Source organism: Lynx canadensis, chromosome C1 (genome assembly GCF_007474595.2).
Source record: "Lynx canadensis isolate LIC74 chromosome C1, mLynCan4.pri.v2, whole genome shotgun sequence".
Lineage (NCBI taxonomy): Eukaryota > Metazoa > Chordata > Mammalia > Carnivora > Felidae > Lynx > Lynx canadensis.
In genome coordinates this window covers 143,643,683-143,670,265 of record NC_044310.1, presented here as the reverse complement: position 1 = coordinate 143,670,265, position 26,583 = coordinate 143,643,683, and the positions used below count along the sequence as shown (strand labels likewise).

The 26,583-nt window shown below is 35.1% G+C and overlaps 1 protein-coding gene across 1 annotated transcript in view; it reads right to left on the bottom strand.

Moving 5' to 3' along the window:
• Positions 1–26,583, bottom strand: part of GALNT13 (polypeptide N-acetylgalactosaminyltransferase 13) — a 560,096-nt gene that overhangs the window by 520,769 nt on the left and 12,744 nt on the right. The window contains exon 2 of the mRNA XM_030327372.1: positions 1,444–1,514. The gene's annotated coding sequence lies outside the window, so the exon portion shown is untranslated. The remainder of the gene's footprint in view (positions 1–1,443; positions 1,515–26,583) is intronic.

The window sequence follows — 26,583 nt, the reverse complement described above, 5'->3', positions numbered from 1 at the left end:
GTTCAGTCATACAGCTAATAAGTGATAAATCCAGTATTTAAAGCCAGGTGGTCTGAATTCCTAAACATACTCTAGACTACGTTTTTAAAGTAGTTATATTGGGAGACAACATAAAAACATCAATGCTACCATTATTGTCTCTACATTTTTTGCAAATTCTACTTTAGAACTGTCTTCCTAAACATCTCACTTCATCAAACAAGGAACGCAAGCATGTAAAATCTAGGAGTCTGATTCTGTGGTCCCTCCAAACTCTGAAAATAATAACAGGCTTTAATTTTATTTGGTTGTTTTTTTTAATGAGTGAGAGAAAACTCTTGAAGAACTTCAGAATACTAATTCTAAACCTATTTTTTGTTTGTTTGTTTTTGTTTTTGTTTGTTTGTTTTTATCAAAGATTACCTTAGGTGATTTTTTCAGGACCTACATTTTCATTTATTTCACACCAGTTCAAAGCAGTCCAAGCTTGGGGTGTGTGGGTAGCCCTGTCGGTAAAACATCCCAAGTTCAGCTCAGGTTGTGATCTCCTGGTTCATGGGTTCGAGCCCCATGTCGGGCTCTGTGCTGACAGCTCAGAGCCTGAAGCCTGCTTCAGATTCTGTGTCCCCCTCTCTCCCTGCCCCTCCCCTTCTCTCTCTCTCTCTCAAAAATAAATAAACATTAAAAAAAAATTTTAAAGCATTCCAAGTTGGACTGGAGATTGGAAAGCATCATTTGACAAGAAAGCAATGACATGATAGACAATACAGAAAAAATACATTTTCAGAATAATGCTTAAACAAAACAGAAATATAAATAAATTATCAGAACACGTTTAAACTCTTAAATATTCAGCCTCTTAGATAGGTTATTTAACTGTCTACATTAATAGTTGGAGACCATATTTTCTGAAAAGTCTTGGTTCAAAGCCCAGATTCACCACTTTGAAAAGATGTTGAGTAAGGTAGTAAAACTTCTTAGGTCTCAGGTTTATTTATAAAATGAGGATAAAAATAATAATCTTAAAATATTTCAGGGAGAATTATAGGCAACACACATAAGTTACCTGATTCACAGTAAATCTTAATACTGGGCCAATCTTAATACTTAATTTAATACTCTTTTTTAAAATTTCCATATCAGCACTGGTTAATAACACCTGCTTTCTACACTCTACTCAACTTATGATCAAGAGAAAAACATCTCATTTAAATATAAGTGAGAAATATCATGTGCAAGTTATATAAGTAGAACAATAGTAAAATTTGTCATCAGAAATCTTGAATTTATACAACTTAATTCAGACTAGCAAACAGCTCATCAAATTTTTTATCTTTTATATACATTTTGCCTCAATATTCACAAATATCAAGAACCATAAATAGAAATGTGTTCTTTTATGACTGCCAAATTCATTCAGCATGACTGCAATTGAGTGGAAAAATAAAAATACATATTACTTACTGTATGTGGCGTTTGGCAATTTCAAAATGATTTGCAAACATTCATCTTCAAAATACTCCTACAAAATGCATCTGTGAAGAGAAAAAAATCCAAATGAGTAAGCGATTTGCCAAGGTCACAGAAAAACTAATCCAGACCAACAGAAACTTAGACAATACATAAACATACTGAAATAAGGTTTTGCAAAATATAGTTTATACACCTAGGAAAGTATAATGGGCTGATGAACAGAAATATTCCCAACTGTATGCAAATATCCCGTATTTAAGTCAAAGATAATACTCTTAAGAGGTAAGAAGAGTCTGCACATTGACTTCAAGAATATATGTGACAAACACAGCTTCCCCAGAACATGGCAGAACAACATAAAAGCAATTCAAAAGCATGATATAACTATAAGTAAATTTAAGTTGGAGACTTGAGGTGCTTATTAAAATAATTCAAGCTTTTTAAAATGTACTTTTGTCTGATATATGAAGATCACTGAGTTAGAAAAGAATTTTGCTTGATTTATCCAGAGAATTGCACCAATTCGCTTTGTAATTGCATTTTGATTCTAATTGAAAACCACGCACTGAGAAAAACGCATGCATGCCTTTTGCACACCTTACAAAAATACACACACACATCCATTTCTTTCTTCTCAGAAGGTCACTACTAAGGGGAAAGTTCATCAGATTCTAGTAATTAAGTTGTTTTAGAGAAGAGGTGTTGGGAAAAGCGCATTAATTTCAAACCTCAAAATATTTTCAGCTTCAATGGATTTTATTCTACTGGGTATAGTGTGTTATAAAAGAAATACCTAAAAGGAAACAAAACCAAACACAACCTGATGACATATGTAACCCTTTAAAGTACAATGTGTTATTTCAGGCAGATCAAACACACTATGGAGGGTAGAAATAAAAATCCTCTTAAGTAGCAAGCATCGTTAGTGGCATTCTCAGTGACCAGCAGAATCTCCGCCCACAGAGATTTGGTTTACAGTACTGAACAGAACTATGAGCTTACTAATGAGGGACGTGTACTTTTTGAGTTCACCAAAACCAAGTGTAATCAAATCAACAGTTTGACAAGCAAAAGAGGCATTCAGAGTTGAAAGTCTCATTTTTCTTCCTCTAGTGAATGGAAGACAAGATGACATGGACCTCTACCTGGCCCAAGAAGGGATGAGTTTACTAATACTCAACACAAAGCTTCTCAAACAAGAGGAGACTAGACAGAGTTAGCAATTTACAGTTAAATGCCAAAAGTGAATGAAGACACTTTTAAGAAGCTATGCATGTTTATAATTTCATTTATGTAACTGTAAAACTTAGAGCTTAACAGAAGATACAAATTCAGGTTCACATATAATTTCAAAAGAATTATAAAGTTCTAGCAATTTGCCAGACCTTATATTTCTTCAGATTTTAGCATATTCACCCTCCTAGGCAAGAGAACTGAAGTTAGCACTAATCACGCCATTTGCCTAATTTGACACAGCTAAGAGGTGATCCTAGGCTCAGCAAAAGCTTTTCTAACACAGACTCTTCTCACTACAGCACCTGCTAGTCCCTACAACGTATCCAGAATAGAGGGTGCAAACTGGAACATAATAACCAGATCTGGCTTGCTTACTGACATGTTTTGTGTATCCCATGCCATGGTTTTAAAACCATTTATTTATTTATTTATTTATTTATTTATTTATTTATTTAAAGTAGGAGATTTCTCATAAGAACCCACATTTCTACCCTCTTTGAAAGAGCAAAGATTTTGTAAGGCTGGGCTCACAGCCTCCAAGAACAGAGAAATGGCTGCCCCTCTTGGATGTGCACACTTTCTACACTCGCCTCTTTCCTACTTTCGCAAGCTGCCTTCTACCCTGCCATGTGCTAGCACTAAAGTATTTTGTTCCTGATCCCTATGTACCAACTACAGTAAGACCTGTTTGCTGTGAAACTGGAGAGGAGGAACTTTCCTTGTTTATAGTCAAAAAGCTTATTTCATTACAAGAGGCAATTGGTTATAGTGACATTTCATTGGATTCTTATAATCAGGTATGACTGATTATACTGTTTTATTTTATTTTTTGATTATCTTGTTTTAATCTATACACATATTTTCAAGTTTCATGGACTTGAATTTCCATTTGTTCAAATATATGTTTGATAATTTCTAAAGCTGAGGGAGAAATTTATAAACCCAACTGATTGGGACAAATCAAGGAATGAAATAATCTAAAATAATGATTACATTTACCATGAACATATCTTCCAGAAAATTACTTCATAGACTGGCAGGTGTACTATTTGATAAAACAATTGTAATAAAAAAGAAAACTTCAGTTTAACTAAATAAACTAGATAAAGAGAATACAGACCACTGAAGGTGAAAATCTGCAAACCATAAATTCTGGTTACATCATGACATATTGCAAATAACTTGAAATGTCAATATGTTTTGTATAATGTTTTAAAAAACACAGACCTGAAATTCTTGGTAGTTGTGGTAATACCAGCCACCTAAATCTGAAACTATTCACACATTCTGCAAAAATATACAGCTAAGGTGCCTGGGTGCTCAGTTGGTTAGGTGTCCAACTCCTAATTTTGGCTCAGGTTATGGCCTCACATATCATGGGATCAAGCCCTGTGTAGGGTTCTGGACTGACAGCACCCAGTCTGCTTGGGATTTTCTCTCCCTCTCTCTCTTCCCCTCCCCTGCTCATGTGTTTTCCCTCTGTCTCCCCCTCTCAAAATAAATAAATAAACATTTAATACACACACACACACACACACACACACACACATATAGCCAACAAAAACAAATAAAAACACACAAATCCTAGGCCTTCAGTATAACTGGAAGTTGGACAATAATAAAAACTGTCAAATTATCTGCAAATAGAAAGTTAAACACCAATCTATAACAGAGTTACCTTTCAAACTCACACTATATGTATTACAGAGATCTAAGAAGTCCAGGAAAATAGTGAGGAAAAGAAGAAAGCAAAGGTCCTAAAAGTTACACAAAACTCACTTTCAGAATGTCTACTAAAACTATAAAAATGTGAAAAACCTATCCAGGCATTTTAGAACATGTACACGGGGAAGAGACAAAAAGTATATAAATTTCAAGGTGACAACAATTTTTTCTGAGGGACAAGTAAGGCATTTAAAAATGATGGGATATGTCAAAAAGACATAGGCTCCAGCTTCAAGAAGTTCTTAATAGTCATATCTGGGACAAGTGGAAAATTGAAATACGTAATTATCATAGAGAAAAATATTCATTATAGTAAATATAAATAACAGAAGTGAATAAAGTATATAGGGAAGAAGAAAAACCTGTTCCTTTGCCTGGAATGCCACCTAACAAAATGTAGATGTATTGATGGAGTTAGAAAATCACCATTAAGCAAACATGATAGGTAACTGTCAACAAAACACCTGTGGATCAGCAAAACACTCGTGGCTAAAAGTATGAGGTTGAGCAAGATATTTCCATAGTCTTAAAGCATCTTCTCACAAACCACTTATTAATTATAATGGGGAAAATAATAACTTCCACAGACACCTGGGTAGCTCAGTCGGTTCAGTGTCCAACTCTTAATTTTGGCTCAGGTCATAATCTCAGTTTGTGGGTTTGAGCACCTCGTCGGGCTCCAGGCTGACAGCATGGAGCCTGCTTGGGATTCTCTCTCTACACCCACCCCCTGCCCCTTCCCTGCTCACTCACTCACTCACTCACTCTCTCTCAAAGTAAGTAAATAAGCTTAAAAAAGGAAAATAAATAAAATAATAACGTTCAATGCAGAAACTTGGCAGAGACCACTGTAACAATCAAAGACAACATCAATAATGGAGCAAATAAACATGATGTGCCTCCAGGTCTGATGCACTTAAAAAGGACACAACATCACTTCTGTGGTACACACATTTGCCAAAAATGCATAACCCAAGTCGATCATTAGGGAACATCAGGCAAGCTCAAAATGAGGAAAGTCTGAAGATATCTTCAAATTCAAAGTCACGAAAGACTGAGAAAATGTTCCAGATTAAAGGATTAAAAGGCATGACAACCAAATGCACATATTATCCTAGATATACTGTTATATAACAGTATTTTGTTGATAATAAATTTCTTAATTCCCATAATTTTACGGTGGTTATGTAAGACAGTGTCCTTATTCATAGGAAATACACACTAAAATACTTCAAATAAAGAATCATGATGTCTGCAACTTATTCTCAAAAGATTCAGGGAAAAAAAATATATGCTAAGTATGTTACATGTGTATGTAATATGTTACATCATTTGTTACATATATGTAACATATATGTAATATATGTAACATACAATTATGTAATTATGCTATATACACACACACATACACACACACATATGGAGAGAGAGCAAGCAGAAATAATAAAGAAAAAGGAGCAAAATGTAAACAACTAACAAATCTGGACAAATAGTATTTAGGGTCTTAGGTACAATAATTGCAAATTTTCTATATGTTTGAAAGTATATCAAAATTTTAAATTAGAGAAAAAAGGTAGAAGTAAATAAATGTTTTACATTCATTAGGATATTTTGAGATCACAAAAAAGTGGTCAAACAGATAAATCAATGACATGTTTTCAGATCAAGAAAAAAATTAAGAAGTTAAAAATAAACAGAATCATTGGCCAGGTTTTGGACAGCTAATAGACAAAAATCCATTTTATCTATCTCTCTATATACATCCTCCTGCATTTTACATATTTTATGTTGATATATAATTTATATATTAAATACTCCTATATTTAAAATAAAATATTATTTATAATTTATATATTTGTATTTGCATATTAAATACATAAAATAGAGCAGAATGAAAATAATTTTGGAGTCTAGCTTTGGATTTTACATAAATAGTACAGAAAATATTATATCCAGCAAAAGTAAAGTTAAATAATGAAATTTTATTAACAAAAAAGATCATCAACAACTAAAGGGAAAAAAATAAAGAAAAAGATTATCAGATAGTATTTAAAGGGTATCAGTATAAGTGGTTATTCCTTATATAGTTGTTTTGGTAAATAAAAAATTACCAAGTTCTTTTTTATAAATTCAGAAAAAAATTAAAAATAAAATCAACCTTAATTCCTTAAACAATATATTTTATGTATAACTATTCTGTCTTTATTTTCAGACCATTCTTTAAAGAATTATATATACATATTATTTTATAATTAATTTCTCTTTTTACTTGTGAATTTCTTTCTGTAGCAATATCATGCTTTTTATCATTAAAATGCAGAACAATTTTCCTGATTGATATCCCATGCATGCCATTATTTATTTTGTACTTTTTCACATCTGTTACCAAAAATATTTAAAATAAAAACACTGCTGTATACTGTTGTATATATCTTCTGCCAGAGCATGATTGTTTTCTTAGGCTAAAATACATAGAAAGGGAATTGTTAAGTCAAACAGCATGAGGCTGTTGAGACTTGATAATATTTTACTCTATTAATATGTTAATATAGTAAGTTAAATAATATAGCATTCATTAATATATCATTTATGTTAATAATACTTGACATTTTATCAATACATATGTGCACAATTTTCATATTTGAACCTCACAGTCAGGTTATATTTTATAATCCCTGCGGCCAGGGGTGGTCCTGACATAGTATTTGTTGTCTGTTTATAACTCGACTTGGCCCTAGTTCTTCATATTGTCATGTCTTGAACTGATTCCATGCATTCTTGGTATTATACATATTGAGTAGAACTTTCAAAGAAGTTACCGCAAAATTTGACTTGAAATTAAAACACTGTTTCTATGAGAAAAAAAAAAAAAAAACAGAACATTTTAATTAAATAATTATTTATTTTTGGAGGATTTAACACAATTCCTTCTCTTACAAAGCAACAATCAAGTACTTCATAGGACTTAAAGAAGGAATATAAGTACAAATAGACAAACATGCATTACAGTCTTGTAACTGGATTGTCACATGGCAAGGTGGTAAGGGGAAGGCAGGACTCACTGCAGGGTCCCCTGAATAATCCAAGCAGTTCTTCCGTGTCTCATTTCTAATTACAGAATGGTGTCAGAATGTCTGCATACTGTCATTTTATTTACATGACCTATTACCATTTACATTTACTACACTAAATAGTACCTTTTTTTTTTTTCAAGTGTCATTTTAATTGATGGCTTGCACCAATCTTCAACTTACTGCAGCCACTCTTCTTTCTTCCTGTGTTCACTTTGGATTCTTGCAGCTCCCCTACAGATTTAGCAACTTTCTGGTCTGTAGATTCCATACTTTATATTCTTTTAACTTTAATTCTGGAGATTAATACCAATTTCATTCAATATAAGCACCCATCAACCTTCTAAAGTCTTCGCTGGTCTGCCCTGGCAGGTCACCGAGCCACTGACAATCACAAGTTACGCCTCCCTTCACATGCCATGTGAGACAAAAGCTAAACTTTACCAAAGTGAAGAGTGATGAACTCTTGTTTCCTCTCATATTTAAACCTTGTCATTGTGTCAAAGAATAAAATTAGATTAAATCGGAGTGATTTACTTCTCTCAAAATCATGTTGGTTGTTATTCCCATTTGTTCTGCCCTTTTGAGATGTGTGAGCGTCAACTGTCTTTTTTATTTATTCCTCTATTTTCCTAGATATCAAAGCACGGTGATTAATCTATAACTTCTAAAGTCATCACTAGTATATTCTCATTCTCTCCCTCTCTCTCCCTCCCTGTCTCCTTCTCTCTCTCCCTCTCCTGATCATTCCCCACTCCCTACACTTTCACGTGGCCTTCAAGAACCCTAAGCTAACTCCCTTGCACAATTTCTATTGCAAATACAACTTAATAATCATCCCATGATAATTTCAATCATGAAAAGCATGACAAATCAGAAGCTCCTGAATATTGTACATTATTTCCATGTAATTCTCCTGAAGACCATTAACCAACTGATATGAGTACATAATTCCATATCCAGTCTATACTCTATGGTTAAATGCATAGGTAATGCTTTGACCAACTTCCTGGGAACCTTCGCCCCTTGATTTCTGACAGTGTGTCTACACTGTATAGTCTGTATGCTGTGAAAAATGTTTATCTATCCCTCTTCTCTATTTGCCCAGTTTGGGAGAAGTCAAGACCTTTTCCTAAACCAAGTCAATTCTTGTTTTCCTGTCATTTTTTTTTCGTTGAATGTTCAAGGAACTGGCAAAGTGCCTTTTACCTGTCTCTCCATTCAAAGAGCTTTGAATACCTTCCCCTTCATCACCTGCTGCTGTCTACATGGAGATGAGAAAATTTAGATCCTTTATCCTGTAAATTGAAAGCTAAAACAGTTTTGCTTAACTCACTCCACCCCACTCTCAGCAAACACACAGTAAAGCATGGCATATTTTATACCCTTCGCTTTAGCATTTTCTAGTTTCTGCAGAAATTTTACCTTTTCCTTTACATATCCCTATCTTTTGACCCATTCCACTTGCATGAAGTTATTCTAAACCAATTAGAGATACAGGCAAAGATCGATGTTCAGAGAATGTCATCAGTGCAATTTATAATATTTACTATTGTAAAGATTTAAAAGCAATCAGAGTGTCTAACAATTAGACGTCAACTACATAAGTTGTGGTTTGTGCAGATAATAGAATTCTATGCAGTCACAAAACTCATGTCTCAAATAGTATTTATTTATATGCAGAAATCTAAACTATATTTAAAACAGTTTACTTTCTAAAATAATATGAATAAAGGGGCAACTGCATAAATAATTATAATATATATTTACATATATGTATATAAAATTCAGAAAGATTGACAGACTATATAGCAAAATGTTAATCGTTATCTCTGAACGATATTAAGATATAAGCAGTATTAATCTTTCATTCTTTTCTTAATGTTGCAAATCTTCTGCAAAAATATACATCATGTTATAATCCAAAAAGAAAGAATACTAGTTAACCAAAACTCAGAGGGAACAAAAGCAACAAAGTACATATATAAGAACCAAACGCAAGGCTATAAATCAGACAAAACCTTCGCATTGAAAGAGCTGGAGACCAGCATAGACAAAAGTAGGGCATAATAAGATGCAACGGCCAAAAAGTTAGTAAAACATATTTTAAAATGTGATGTGGCTGGACTTGTTAGGTGCCTCCCCAATATCTATTCTCTCCTTCCTTTGTTATTACGTTCACTTCTATGCCCTTTGGCTTTTGTCTAAAATGTAGATAAAATTGTTAGAACTCTGGGCAGCTGTTTTGAGTGCATAAATCTTCAGCTGGCTACAAGGATCCTAGCCCCCTGGTGACATGACAGAGCCATCTTATCACGCTTGGGTTACCAATATTAAGATTTCATATGTCGTGAGGAAAAAATAAATCACTAATTCCTTTAGGCTACGTGGGAGATACACTGGCTACACTTTCTAAGTGATGCTTATCATCTAAGGGTTTTCAGATACGAATAAAGAAAATGTTTCTCTGTGATGGATGTAATGATTATTTGACCAGCATGTGTATTACCAAATATTAAGATTCATATGCCAAATAATACTTAAAATGAAGAAGAATTTAAAGGAGTGCAGAGAAGAGAAATGGAAAGAATTAACATTTAGGAAATTAGGATACCTTAATAATGACTCAAATGAGAAATTTATATTTCATAAAAAGAAATATTGAATAGTTTATATCTAAGTGTGTAAAGGATTTTTAAAATTAAATTCCAAACAGTGAAATAGCATTAATAGTAGCAGAAGAGATTACATTACATATTAAAAATGAATTTCCAGAAACTAAAAATTGTTTAGATACTAGTTATTTTTTTTTTTCAACGTTTATTTATTTTTGGGACAGAGAGAGACAGAGCATGAACGGGGGAGGGGCAGAGAGAGAGGGAGACACAGAATCGGACACAGGCTCCAGGCTCTGAGCCATCAGCCCAGAGCCCGACGCGGGGCTCGAACTCACGGACCGCGAGATCGTGACCTGGCTGAAGTCGGACGCTTAACCGACTGCGCCACCCAGGCGCCCCAAGATACTAGTTATTTTTTAAAAAAACAAAGACTCTTTTAAACATCTTTGAATCTACATTTAGAACTGAGGCCTTTCAAATCATGAGATCCGATCAGAAATATGGTATGAATATATGATGAACTTTAGGTAGTGATTGTTAGTTTTATTCTGTATGTTTTATGGTCAATATTTGTGTTTTTCTTCATGCTTTATGTCATTGCTAAAGTGTGTAACATTTGTATTAACTTCTTTTGAGAATTAGTTAAAATTTGTAGACAATGCATCCTTACCTCAACCACACCATCCAAATACATGGTGTGGCAGGTTGTATCTTCCAAAGATGGTCACAACATCTCCTATCCAGCATGCTCTTCTATGTGACCCTGACATCCCACCCCTCAAGAGATGAAGGTATAACTTTACCTCCTGGAATCTGAGCAGACTCCATGACTCATTAGACCAAGAAGATATGGTAGCAGAAATACTGTATCATTACTATGTGTGGCCTTTCACTGGCCTAGAATCTTCTGTTTTCTGCCCCTTGGAGCCTTCAACTGCCATGTAAAAAGTGAAGGCTACTCTGCCATGTTGAGGAGCAATCAGGCATCAGACATGTGACCAAAGAAACCATATTGGACATCCAGGTCATCTGGCCTTAGAGGACTTCACTCCCAGCCACCACCTGACAGCAACTACATGAGAGAGCCCAAGTGGGGAGCTCCCATCTGAGCCCAGTCAGTCCACAGAACTATGAGACATTATGAATAAACTGTTGCTTTAAGCCAATAAATTTCAGGACAATCTCTTGCATAGCAATAAGATAACCAAGAAAAAAAATGTGATCATTCTAGAGTCTAAAATCTGGAAGTATGAGGCAGTAACCTAACATCTTTTATTTATTTACCTGAAATTATATATATAAACATATACTGACCAGAATGTGAATTGTTTTTATGATAATCTCTCTATTTTTCTGTCTCTGACTCTACCTTTATCTATGCAAGTTATCTTACTTCCAATTAAAATTATTTCCAATGGTTTTCTGGCTACACACACACACACACACACACACACACACACACAGTGTCTTGGGGCAGCCATTCAGCTTATAAAAAAGAATATATAGCAGAAACCTGAATGCCGTTCCCATATGAGGAACTGACAATACAGAAAGCAGTTTAAATTTGTTTTCTGTTCTCCCCCAAAGCATAACTGAAACCAATAAGACCAAGGAGAAAATTTAAAAGGAATCATATTGAAGCTCATCACAAGGAAAGGTTCTCTTCCTGTGAGAAATGCCAAAACAGAATGGGCTGTCCCAAGAAAGGGCTTAAGGAAGAGTTCGAGAAAAAGTTAAAAATCCATACTTCAGAAATGTGGAAAGAGACCTCAAGTACTGGCTAGTTGCTGAAATTAAATGGTTTTTAAGCACCCTTCTGAATCCATGATTTTGATAAATTTGTGCTGATTACTTTGGAATACGCTGCACTAATATTTTTATATCCCCATCATATTCCAGAAAAAGATACCAGGAATGTCGCAAAGATTCATTCAAATAGAGCATCATTAAATTCATAACCCTTTATCCACTGAATCAATATTTAACAATTTCTCAAGACGTTTATTGAATGACTAGCTATGTTATGGACTTTGGTAAGCCTCGGGGGAACAATAAGAAATACAATGCCTCTGTTGTGAGGAAGCACATAATTTAAAATGGGAGCAAGATGAGGACACAATTAACTATGATAACACTGTGTACGTTAGCAACAGCAATAGGCAAAAAGTGTTATGGGAACAGAAAAAAAAAAAGAACAGAATAACTCTGGCTTGAAGACTTGAAAAAATTCCTTAAAAAAGAAGTATCATTTGATCCTTGGTGTGAGGGGACAGGCAATTCAAAGCTGACAAGCAGTGTGAGCAAAGAAGCTGCCATGGACATCGATGACATATCCAGGTAACACAGACAGAATCCAGAGAGTCCTGAAAATAGGTTAGGAGGGTTTAAAAGATGAACTGTGAAGCTACAAAGGTCATTTGGGATAGAATTCTATGAATGATCTGGAACGATACACTAAGGGATTTGACATTTACTCTGCAGAGCTTTTGAAGGTTTTACACCCAGGAATGACATGTTCAAAATTGCAGAGAGATCCCTCCATTGACAACGTGGAGAATGCAATGGACTGGACGGTGTGGGGGAGCTTTCTTTAGAGAAGCACGTTAGTCTTGGGTTTAGATTAGGTACAAATTTGACTGAGGGCAGGCAGGGTGACAGGATCACCCCTCAAGATCCTTCTCAACCTGAAACTCTAATTTCTGTCCCTTGCAAAAGAAAAGTGATCCAGACAAATTCTTATACATGACAGAAGTGGCAGAACTCTCAGGCCACAATGGCGAAAATCATAACAACACTGCCATTTCAAACACCCGATGTATTTAACAAGAAGTATATAGGGGCGCCTGGGTGGCTCAGTTGGTTAAGCGTCCACTTTGGCTCAGGTCACAATCTTGCGGTTTATGAGTTTGAGTCCCACGCTAGGCTCTGTGCTCACAGCTCAGAGCCTGAAGCCCATTTCAGATTCTGTCTCTCTCTCTCTCTGCCCCTCCCCAGTCGTGCACACGCTCACTCGCTCTCTCAAAAATAAACATTTAAAAAAAAGTATATAAAGTGCACAATCTTGACTGGCTGACAGTGGAATTTGAGAGAAAAAAAATCACAAGGAAGATATTAACATAGCACAGTGAGAAGGCATTTTCAACTATCTTACTGGAAAAAACATAAAAATTTGAGTGACCTAAATCCTTTTCAGTCTGCGTCATTTTCCAAAGTAGCATCTACTGCTTTGGAAGGCCCAGGGGACATATCCTTACATGTGCAATCTAATTAAATGCATGTAGAAAGGACTTAATTGTGTAGGACATTTTGCTAGGTGCAGCACAAAAAGAACTGTGTTGGACTGCCTTCTTGGATTTCATAATCTATCAAAGACTGACAGATGTAGATATACATCTATAATTTACGAAGATGGAAGAAAGGTTTCATTTAACTATAGGAACAGGCAAAAATACATGTACTTACATTGAATGCTTCATGAGCATTGATATGCAGGACAATCCGTGATTAGTCATTTCAAAGAAAAGCACAGCTAAGGGTCAGAGAATAAATATCAGTGACCAGATCTCACTCCAGAGACTTGTTATAAGAAAAAAGGAAATCTCAGCTCTATCTGGCTTTAACAGTGCTAAAAGCCAAGGTCAGTGAAGCAGTCCGAGGCACAACATGCCATAGGACTGCAGGTGCTTAAAGGAAGGAGAAATGGGCCAACCATGACACGACATCAGTTCTCGGGTACTAGCTCCTTCCCTTTCCTGCTTTCCTTTTCATTGGTGTTGGGCAATTCAACGTGCACATGCAGCCTTGCACAGGGAGATCTATATATGGGTAACAGCAAAAGGTAAGAATTCATAAAACACCTAATAAAGTATGAACCTAGACTGAGAAAGTTAACACATGAAAAAGTTAGAAATTGGGGTGCAGTGTGATTTTTTTTTCCTTTAGGCTAATATATAGTGTGTGACATCAGAATCCTTAAGTCCTCTGAATGAGTTGCTTGATGGCAATCAGCCAAGTATATCATCAGATCGCAATTCTTGATATAAAGAACCTCACTGTCCTTCAAGCCCCTGTTCAGTGGTAAATGAACAAATGAGGTGAATGTTTTCCTACAAAATAGTCATGCATAACATGGTATGAAGACAAGTGGTGAAAAACACAGAGAAGAAAAAGTAAAATTTCTACAAAATACCAATACACAGTAATGTACTCATAAATTGTAAGTTTATAATGTTGATACATAAAGATGATAATTATATTTGTTTATGGCACGAGGCTCTTTCTTGTTAGAACACATGGCCTTATGAAAACATGCAGCTCTATTCTGCAGATGTTCATCTCTGAATAAGAAAATAATCCTCAGAAGCCAGAATGAGAAAATGATCTTTTTAATAGTATGAGACTTCAGGAAGGCAGAAACTTGACAGGAAGCAGTAAGAGCAGATGCAGAGAAAAAGGGATTTTGCCTAGGGGACCCCCAGGCTTTTAGAATTGCAAAAGCACTCAGTAATTGCATGCAGTGAACATGAACCCATTGCTGAAAACTCATTTGTAAGTATGTGCCCCTTAATGAAATTTTGGAAGCACCTGACCTTGCACCATTTATGTGGTGCCTTAAAATAAATGGATCCAAAAACCACTGGCTAGATTTATTAATTATGTACACTGACTGCTTAAGAAGGAGTCATTTCATGCACCAATCAAGGGTACTGCCGTATTAAAATGCAGCAACAGTTTATTGGCCCACAATTGTATATATCGAGTTCTTGTGAGAAATAGCCCTTTGGCTAATTAAAAGTGTATGAGATTTAGACAGTAATAAAACACAGATGATTATAATACATATTGATTAAATTCACAAAGTAAATTTTATCATGGCAAGTGCTAAGTACATATGTAATATGTACATATAATAAATAGAATGAATATATGAATTAAAAAATCGATGGAAAGAAAACATCAGTTAAAAATGACTAATGTGGTAGTTTTAGGTGTGGTGTATTATTATGGAGAGAAGTGACATATATGTATGTATGTGTGTGTTTGTGTATATGTATATACCATAAGGTATATAAGGTTTTATATATAACCTTATATACAAGGTTTTAAGGTTGGCGAAAAACTCAAAACTGAATTATTAAACAATAAGATCAGTAACTTATATTTAGCTTGAGTGGTACCCAAGCACAAGATGGCAGAGGTCACACTTCAAAACATCCAGGGAACCCATAGAAACAAACACTCAATTTTCAGTAGAAGCCCTTTGGGAAACACACACACACACACACACACACACACACACACACACACACACACGGTAGCCATTAGCCCTGTCCTATGACAGGAAACAGGAAGTACAGGATATATCTTTGATTTAGAGTTAATTAAAACTGCATTGTAAAATCAGTCTTTGCTCTCCTTCCTATACCTTGGTTTTATATTTATAATGATGGGGAATTTTTTTTGTGAGTAACTAACTTCCAAAACACTTGTTAAATAAAATGAAAACTGATCATAAAGCAAGCTTACAAGGTTAATTATCAGTGGACTATCACACTATAAAGTAATTACAGGTGGTATAGTATCTTGGCCGATAGACACAACAGTACAAGAAAACCAACAGTACAAGAAAAACAACAGTACAAGTAATGTAAACTTTATTGAAAACTGTTAACCTCATACATGGTTCCCACACATCACAGGAGCTATAACTTGATTTTAAATATTTCTCACTTAGAAATTCTTTACAGGGTTGTTGAAGCTGATAATAAAGTTTTCTTTTTCATCAATTTCAAAATATTATTCAGGAGGCACAGAAAACATCATGATGGGAGGAAAAAGGAGTACTAAGCAAATACAAACTGAGGACTCAACATTATTTCTAGGCTGCACTAGAAAACTGTCTGAATCACAATAAGAAAAAATTAAGAAAAAATTATTTTAATAATATCATTATTTGTAATGTAAAATGAATTCTTAAACACATAAAACACATACATTGTTTAATAACCTATAAAACCACTTATATAATTAACTCTCACAAAACATAATGTAAGTTAGTCCTTTGTCACTTTTTAAAAATAACTATTCTATTTTACTGAACATGTTTTTGCAGTTAAGGAACTTGTAGGTTACATTAAACAATTAGTTCTGGAACATTTCAACAGTCTGAAAATCATTCCAAAATAAATCAAAAACAGCATGATGCACCATTAGATTCCTATCAGTAGTTTATTAATTTATGTACAATTATCATTTGTTCAAATTACTGTAGAGGAAATGACAAACTATCAGTGTTTAAAACAACACATTTTCTTCATATGATAAGAAAATTGGTATTCAAATATGTCTAAATGGGAAATCAATTACAATTTGCTATTTCAAATTATGTGTTCTTCTAAATTAAAAAAAGAATAGAAAACCTCCAATTACCTTTGGTAAAAAAAATCATTAAAACAACTAGACATCACATATTGAATATGAAACTCAAAAGCACAAAAAATAACATGTCACATCTTTTTCATTCAGGCGCTAAGGCTCGGAAGGCGATACATTTTAAAATTTTTACTATTTTTCGGATTCACACACAAACTAAGCTCTCATCTTTCAATTTCTCTTAGGATCATCCTCCAGAAAACAAAAATAATAACACAGTCAAAGCTGATCAGAAAACTAAAGGGAAAATGGAGGACGACTGCTCAACTTAACTAAGAACACCTAACAAAAATCAGCAGTGACACTGGAATTTTCCAAATAAAGCAAATAGAAGAAGCTTCCCACCCTTTTGCTAAGCTAGATGCACTCTCTGCAAAGCAGCCATTCAGTGTTAAGCACTATGAACAATTTGTACAATATTATGATATGCTATTCATCATGACGTATTTTTGCCTTCACACATTTACCTTCTCTTCTCTCTTAGATAAAATTTCTAAATATTTTGCTAATACAGTTTAACTGGGTTTCTGTTTTACTTGGCTTCAATCCTATCTTTGACTCCTATTTATTTATTGTCTCTTGGGATCTGATTTTGCAGTTACTCTTTACAATAGCAATTCCAGGTTTGATCATTTTATTTTGGAAACTGGTTAAGCAGGCCAGATTTACTAGGCACCTGTCATGCTAAATGCCAGTAGAGGACCCTGGAACAGGAGATAGCATTAATAATAGCTAGCATTTGTTGAGCATGTGCTAAATACCAAGAACAATAATTGATACACTACATGCATGCCACCTAAACCCTCATGACAACCTATTAAAATACTTAGGTGGGTGAAAATAAATATTTAGCTCTTACTATTGTGAAAATAAAGTGAGCTAATCCTATGAAAAGTTCTTAAAAGAGAACCTCATGTCCAATTAGAGACCTAGGTTGTATTAGTGTTAGCTATTATTTCTATTACTGTAATTTTTAAGATCAGGTAACTAAATTCCACAGAGGCTATGTAACTGTCATTTGCCATTCTGTTAGTAATTGGATGAGTCATAGTTTTTGAACTGTATTTATGCAAGCCCCACAGTCAGACTTGTGCCTTTAACCCAACCAAGTTTCATTGCCTCCTCCAAACTTGAATGTCTATATTTTTTCTACCTTCCAATCAAGGGCTAGTTCATATACTTAAATGTTCTAATGAATTGCCAAGAACATTACCTTTAAAAGGGAATTTAACAGACCCTTGATTCATCAAACTAAGTGATGTAACAGGACAAAGCAGCTCTCACTGCACCTATGTCACTGTTCAAAAACCAGATCACTCAGAAAATGGTAAAAGGAGATTGTAATCACAAGATGTCCACAGAAACCAGATATTCACAGCTTTAAAGAATGTCTCATGGTTAATTTGACTTTTCTCACTTCAGAATCCCCTATCCTTCCATACCATAAAAATACTAGATTTTAACATATCAATTAAAAGTAAGGTTTTTTTTTTCTTAATTTTCCACAGTACATTTTTGTGTTACCTATGTTCCAAGCTATGGAGGAAAACTAGGAAACTTTCTCTCCGACTCTGTCTGTCTCTCTCACTACTACAAATTTTCTTTTGGTTTGCTGAACTGATGTTCATAGTCTGAAGATGCTAAAGCACACACACATATACACATACGCACATGCACACACATATCACACACACACACACACACACACACACACACACACACACACACACACAATTCTTCCAACAACTAGCAGGTTAGCAATTTCTTGTGAAACGCATCTGTGTTCTCACATTCATTAGGAATAGCTACCAACTTTATTTACAGCAACTATTTCTGGTTAGCTATGAAACTAAAATGTTAGCCAAATGATAAGATGCAGGGAGAAATTCAAGAGCAGCTGCCAATCTAAGAGGGCAATATTCTCACATCTGTGTAACAGTGAAATGCCCATCCTTCATCTATCAGTTCTGTGAGTCTGCAGACACATTAGGTAATCACAGTAACTGGTATACTTTAATGACACAGAGGGCTATAAAATTTACCATCTATATCTGGAAACCACTACAAAAAGTTGTTTAAAATTATTGCTTAGTGTCACTAAAATATTTCCTTTTGTCAGGAAAACAGAGGTGGAATGAAGATAAGATCTTTTACAGAAGCTTCTGGTAATGCTCTGCATCTTTACATCAGCAAAAAAAAAAAATACATTGTTTTAATTATAAGAAAATAAAGTGTTGCGTAATGAAATAAAAATGCTATCGAAACAACTCTATCTAGGGAGTGATTATTCCAGATTAACAAAACTGTAAAAAAGAGTATGATTCTGATTTGAGTGATCAATTCAGTCAGACACAAGGCAAAAACTAAAGTTAAAGGAGAATGAGGACCACTGGTGAAAAGGCAATTACACCTTTAATAAAGAGCTAGAGCAAGCAAGAAGCCTGAGTCAGTCTTAAGAACTATCATACCTAGAAAAATTCATTTCATTCTCCAAGAAAATAATAGGCCTATCTTTGTAAAAAATACACACTAGGATATAGAGTGATACCAGGTATTTGCTCATACCAGTTGCTTTATTTAAAGATAAGGAAACTGAACTTCAGAAAAGTGAAATGGCATGCTACAGACTTTATGAATGGATTTTATCCACACTAGAATCCAGTTCTTCTCTTAGCCCCGTGATCTTTCCAGTTCCGTAAGGGATGAATGCTACTGTGCTAGTGCTCAGTTCGGTATTTCTATTTCTTTATATAGTGCAGCCCCCTCCCTCAAGCCCAACCAGTTCCTCTCCCCAGTGGGAACCATAATTAATTGCTTATTACTTCTACAACAGAACTCTTAAATTTGTCCAGACTTTATAAAAAGATTGACTGTCTCTATGAACCAGGGTGATTTAACAGAAGAAAGTAACTGGAATTTGTAGAAATCTGAGAGTATGTAACCATTTAAAAGTAGCCACATTTTTATTTTTTTTAATTATTTTTAATGTGTATTTATTTTTGAAGGAGAGAGAGAGAGAGAGAGAGAGAGAGAGCGAGTGGGGGGAGGGGCAGAGAGAGAGAGGGAGACCCAGAATCTGAAGCGGGTTCCAGGCTCTGAGCTGTCACCACGGAGCCGGACGCAGTCCTCCAGCTCATGACCTGTGAAGGTGATGACCTGAGCTGAAGTTGGATGCTTAACCACTGAGCCACCCAGGCGCCCCAAAAGTAGCCACATTTTAAAAAAATCAACTCAAAGCATACTTTAACTAAACAAATGTATCTGAAGTGTTTTGGACATTATCTAAATTATCTCACATGCCACATTCCCCACTTCTCTGTACTCCTCCTCCTAATATATTCAATCTTCCTCCTCTTGGTTTTCTTTCTAACTTTAAAGAATACACCGTCACTGCTATTTCTTGTCATCAACTGTAGACTGTCTCTTCACCCCACTTGGTATTAGGCTAATCATCCAATCCCTACTATTTCCTGCTGCTTTCTCCAAACCCCATACCAAATGCCCAGCTCCCACCATTTTTATGTGTACTGTAACATTATCATTGCTGATAATGTTTGCATTCTGTTCTGTAGTCCTGATTATCTTCTACATTTCATCTAAATATTGATACTAAAAATTTAGAACAAGTAAACACCATTTATATTTAATTAACACAAAACTATGTTCATTTAAGAGCTAACTAAAGTTCTAGGATTTTTTTTTAACTTTTTTTAATGTTTACTTATTTTTGAAAGAGAGAGAGACAGAGTGTGAGCAGGCGAGGGGCAGAGAGAAAGGGAGATACAGAATCTGAAGCACACGCCAGGCTGCCAGCTATCAACACAGAGCCTGACATGGGGCTCGAACCCACAAACCGCGAGATCATGACCTGACCCAAAGTTGGATCCTCAACTGACTGAGCTACCCAGGCACCCCTGTAAAAGTTGTAGGATTATTTTCCTTTCTTGCCTATCCTTTTCTTCTTCCTGGAGATACTACCTTTATTTTTACCCCTGGCACGATTTTTCTTTTCTTTCCAAATACATCTTGAACAATAAACATTTTATAATGCCTCCTTTTGTCAGAGAGACTCTCCCTGACCTAAGCACTCCATTTTTTACACTAATCCTATACCAGACTGGAGCAACCTAAGCTGTTTGCCTTTCAGGATTACTTCATAGCTAGCATGCCATGTCTTTTCTCTTAATTAGACATTGCTGGAATTGGACTTCAAGTAACTTTGTGAGAAAGGTTAATATTTGTGGAAAATAAATTTAGTCTTTGTAGGTCTAAATATTTCTTTATGCTACCCTTGCACTTGATTGACATTTTGAGCAGATATGGAATTTAAGTTGCAAATCATCTTTCTTCAGAAATCTGAGAATTATCTATTAATTCTTGTTTTTATTGAGATATAATTGATATGCAAATTATTCTGGTTTCAGGTGTACAACATAGGGATTCAACATTTGTATACATTGTGAAATGATGACCACGATAAGTCTAGTTACCAACCGTCACCTGCCAAAGTTAACGCAATATTGACTGTATTCCCCATGTTGTATATAATATAATATAATATAATATAATATAATATAATATAATATATTTTGATAGGTATTTATTTATTTTCTAACTGGAAGTTTGTACTTTCTTGACCTCCTGCTTCCTCAATCCCCCTCTCCTCTGGCAACCACCAATCTGTTCTCTATACCTATAAGACTGGATTTTGTTTAGTTTTGTTTCTTAGATTCCATATATAAGTGAAATTATGTGGTATTTGTCTTTCTCTGACTTACTAACAGAATACCCTCAAGGTCCATCCAGGTTGGTTCAAATGGCAAGAATTTACTTTTTGTTATGTCTGAGTAGTATTCTACTGTGTATGTATGTATGTATATATATGTATATATGTATGTATATATGTGTACGTACATACACATCTTTTTCATCCATTCATCCATCAATAGCCACTTAGCCTGTTTCCACATTCATATTTAGGCTATTGTAAATTATACAGCCATAAAAATAGCAGTGCATGTATCTTTTCAAATTAGTGGGTTTTTTTTTTTCCTTTGGATAAATACCTGGGAGTGGAATTGCTAGATCAAATGGCATTTCTATTTTTAATATTTTGAAATCCTCTATATTGCTTTCCATAGTAGCTGCACAATTTACTTGCCCACCAACAGTGCACAAGTGTTCCCTTTTCTCCACATTCTCATCTTATCTTTGATATTTCTTATCTTTTTGAGAATAGCCACTCTGATAGGTGTAAGATGATATCTCCGTATGATTCTGATTTGCATTTCCCTCCTGAATAGCGATGTCAAGCATCTTTCCATGTGCTTGCAGTCATCTTCTTTGGAAAAATGGCTATTCAGATCCTCTGCCAATTTTTAATTTTTTTTTTAATGTTTACTTATTTTTGAGACAGAGACAGAGCATGAGCGGGGGAGGGTCAGAGAGAGAGGGAGGCACAGAATCTGAAGCAGGCTCCAGGCTCTGAGCTGTTAGCACAGAGCCCGACGTGGGGCTCGAACTCACAGACCGTGAGATCATGACCTGAGCCGAAGTCGGACGCTTAACCGACTAAGCCACCCAGGCGCCCCAATCCTCTGCCAATTTTTAAATCAGATTGTTTTTGTTATTGAGTTTTAAGTTCTTTATATTTTTGAAATATTAGCTCCTTACCAGATATAGGATTTCCAAATATCTTCTCCCACTCAGTAAGTTGCCTTTTTGTTTTGTAGCTTCTTTCCTTAACTGTGCAGAAGCTTTTTAGTTTGATATAGTCCCATATGTTTATTTTTGCATTCGTTTCCCTTGCCTTTGGAGTCAGATCCAAAAAGAGATTTCTAAAGCCAATGTCAAGAAGCTTATTGTCCATATTTTCTTCTTCAAGTTTTATGGCTTCAGGTCTTATATTAAAGACTTTAATCCGTTTTGAGTTTATTTTTGTACATGGTATAAGATAATGAGGCACCTGTGTGGCTCAGCTGGTTAATCATCTAACTCTTGATTTCAGCTCAGGTCTTGATCTCAGGGTTATAAGTTTAAGCCCTACATCAGGTTCTGCACTGGGCTTGAAGCCTACTTTAAAAAAAAAAAAAAAGATAGTAATCCAGTTTCATTCTAATGCATATATCTGTCCAGTTTTCCCAACATCATTTATTAAAAAGAGTGTGCTATCCCTACTGTATATTCTTATCCATTTTATCAAAAATTAATTGACCAAAAATAGGCGGATTTCTAGGTTTTCTATTCTGTTCCACTGATCTGTGTGTAGGTTTTTAAGCTAGCATCATGCTATTTTGATTACACAGCTTTATAGAATATTTTGAAATCAGGGAGTATGATACCTCTGGCTCTTTTTCTCCTTATCAAGATTGTTTTTGGCCAGTCAGAATTTTCTGTGCTTCTATATAGATTTTGGAATTATTTGTTCAAGTTTCAAAAAAAAGCCATTGCATTTTGATAGGGATTGCATTAAATCTATATTGCTTTTGGTAGTATGGTCATTTTAATATTAATTTAATAGCAATTCTTCTAATATGTGAGCACAGAATACCTTTCCATTTATTTGTGTGTTCTTCGGTTTCTTTTATACTTACATACTTTTCATGCACCTCCTTCATTGAATTTACTCCAAGGCAATTTATTCTTTCTAACTGGAAGTTTGTACTTTCTTGACCTCCTGCACCCATCTGACTTCCTCAATCCCCCTCTCCTCTGGCAACCACCAATCTGTTACCAATGAGTGTAAGAGGGACTGTTTTCCTGATTTCTCATTCTGATAATTCGTGATTAGTGTACATAACAGATTTTTGTATACTGATTTTCATTCCTGCAACTCTACTGAATTAATTTATTAGCTCTAAAAGGCTATTTTAGGTGGAGCTTTTAGGATTTTCCATATATAATACCATATCATCTACAAATAGTAACAGTTTGACGAATTCCTTTCCAACTTGGATGCATCTTACTTCTTTTTGTTGCCTAATTTCTCTGGCTCGGGTTTTCACTACCATGTTGAATAAAAGTGGAGAGACTGGGCATCCTTGTCTTGTTCCTGACCTTAAAGGAAGAGCTTTCAGATTTCCATAGTTGAGTATGATATTAGCTGTGGGTTTGTCATATACGCCCTTTATTATGTTGAGAAATGTTCCCTCTAGACTCACTTTGTTGAGAGTCTCTATCATAAATGAATACCGAGATTTATCAAATGTTTTTTCTGCATCTGTTGAGATGATTGTATAGTATTTTGCTTTCATTTTGTTAACATGGTGTATCATTTTGATGGACTGTGGATGTTGAGCCATCCTTGCATACCTGAAATACATTCTATTTGATCATGGGATATGATAATTTTAATGTATTGCTGAATTTGATTTCCTAATATTTCATTGAGGATTTTTGCATCTATGCTCATCAGGAATATTGGCCTCTAATTTTCTTTTTTTATGATGTCCTTGTCCGGTTTTGGTATCAGGGTAATGTTGGCTGGTAAAATGAGTTTGGAAGCTTTCCTTTCTCTTGAGTTACTTGGAAGAGTTTGAGAAGGATAGGTACTAAGTCTCTGAATGGTAGAATTCACCACTGAGGCAGTCTGGTCTTGGATTTTTCATATTTGGGAGGTTTTCATTACTATTCAAAATCTTCTTATTAGTGATTTGTCTATTCAGATTTTCTATTTTCTCAAGTTTCATTCTTGGAAGACTGTTATGTTTCCAAAAATATATCTTCTTGCTGGATTGACCCCTTTATCATTATGCAATGCCCCCTTTGTCTTTTATTATAGAATGTTTTAAGTCTAATTTATCTGATAAGGGTTTCTTTTTGTTTCCATTTGCAGGGAATATCTTTCTGATCCCTTCACTTTCAGTCTTTGTATTTACTTCTGAAGTGAGTCTCTTGTAAGCAGCATATAGACTGGTGTTGTTTTTGTTTGTTTCTTGTTGTTGTTTTTAATTATTCTGTCTTTTAATTGGATAATTTAGTCTCTTTTTCTCTCCTCTTTTGTGGCTTGATGATTCCTTAGCTTATGTTTAGTTTTCCTTTTGCATTTTCTTTTGTGTATTTACCATAAGTTCTTGTTTTGTGGTTACCAATGGGTTAACATATATCATCTTCTGTAAATAATAGTCTATTTTAATTTAATGTCAAGTGAAATTTAAACACATTCCAAAGCTACATTTTTACTCCCCCTGCACATTTTATGTTTTGATATTACACTTTACATCTCTGTATTTTACGTATCCCTTAACTAATTATTGTGGCTTTAGTTAATTTTACTATTTTTTTCTTTTAACATTCATATCAGTTTTGTAAAAGTATTTGATCCACTACCTTTCATATATATTTATATTTTCCAGTGAGATTTTTACTTTCTTATGTTTTCTTATTGTTAATTAGTGCCATCTGTTTTCAGCTTAAATCTGTTGATTTAGCAGTGATGAACTCCTGTGACTTTTGCTCCTCTGGAGAACTCTTTAGCTCTCCTTCAGTTCTGAATGATAATCTTGCCAAGTAGAATATTCTTGGTTGGAAGTTTTTTGTTTGTTTTTTGTTTGTTTGTTTGTTTTCCTTCAGGACTTTGAATATGTCATGCTACTCCCTTCTGGCTTACAAAATTTCTGTTGAGAAATCTGTTGATACTCCTATGGGGGTTCCCTTGTATGTAATAATTTGTTTAATTCTTGGTGCTGTTAATATTCTCTCTTTAACTTTTGATGTCTTCACAATGTACCTTAGTGTGGATCTCTTTGGATTTTATTTGGAATTCTCTGGGCTTCTTGAACCTGGATATCTCTTTCCTTGCCTAGATTAGGGAAGTTTTCAACCATTATCTTCCAATAAGTTTACTACTCCTTTCTCTCTTCTACTTCTGGGACCCCTAAAAAGCAAATGCTATTCCACTTGCTGTTGTCCCACAGGTCCATAAGTTATCTTTCTTTTCCTTTTTTTTTTTTTTTTTTCTCTTTTTGCTGCTTTGTCTGGGTGAGTTCTATTATCTTTACTTCCAGTTCATTGATTTGTTCTGCTTTACCAGTCTGCGACTGAATGCATCTAGTATATTTTTCAGTTCAGTTACTGTATTCTTCAGCTCTGTGACTTTTATTTGGTACTATCTTGTATTTTCTACCTTCTTGTTGATGTTCTGTGTTCATCCATTCTTCTCCAGAGCTCAGTAAGCATCTATATGATCATTAATTTGAATTCTTTTTTTTTTAATGTTTTATTTATTTTTAAGACAATGCGAGAGACAGAGTGCAAGCAGTGGAGGGGTAGACAGAGGGAGACACAGAATCCGAAGTGGGCTCCAGACTCTGAGGTGTCAGCCCAGATCCTGACACGGGGCTCAAACTCACGAACCGTGAGATCGTGACCTGAGCTGAAGTTGGGACACTTAACCGACTGAGCCACTCAGGCGCACCTAATTTGAATTCTTTATCAGGTAAATTACTTATCTCCATATCATTAAGATCTTTTTCTGAAGTTTTCCCTTATTGTTTTGTTTGGAACATATTTCTCTGTTTCCTCATTTTCCTTGACTCTCTTTTTATATGTACGAGGTGAAACAGCTACCTCTCTGTCTTAAAGGAGTGGCCTTGTGGAGGTGATGAAACTTCTCATTCAACCTTGCCCTAGCTTTTGCTTGTCTCTCAAATCCTTGACCATCTAAATTTGCCTGATTTATTCTTCATATTCCCCCATTTTTGAGGGTGTGGCTAGAGCTGTCAGTGGTCCAAAGGAAGGAATCTCATTTAGCACCTAGTTTCAGATTGACTGGAAAGTCAGACCCTCACACAGCAGCTTTTGAAGTATACAAATACATATAGCCCTGCGGGGCCACAATCATAATCCCTGGTGGTCTCTAGGCCAGGAGATCTGGAGGTGTCCCTGGGTGACAATTCCAAAAATCAGGGCTCCAGATGAGTTTATAAGTTCTTTTCTGGAAGGCCTTGTCACGCTGTAACAAGGGCAAGAGGGAATGCAAGGATGGTGTTTCCCTGTTTACATCCCAAGGGAGTGCCTCCTTAATCTATAGACGTGCATGAAGTCTGAGT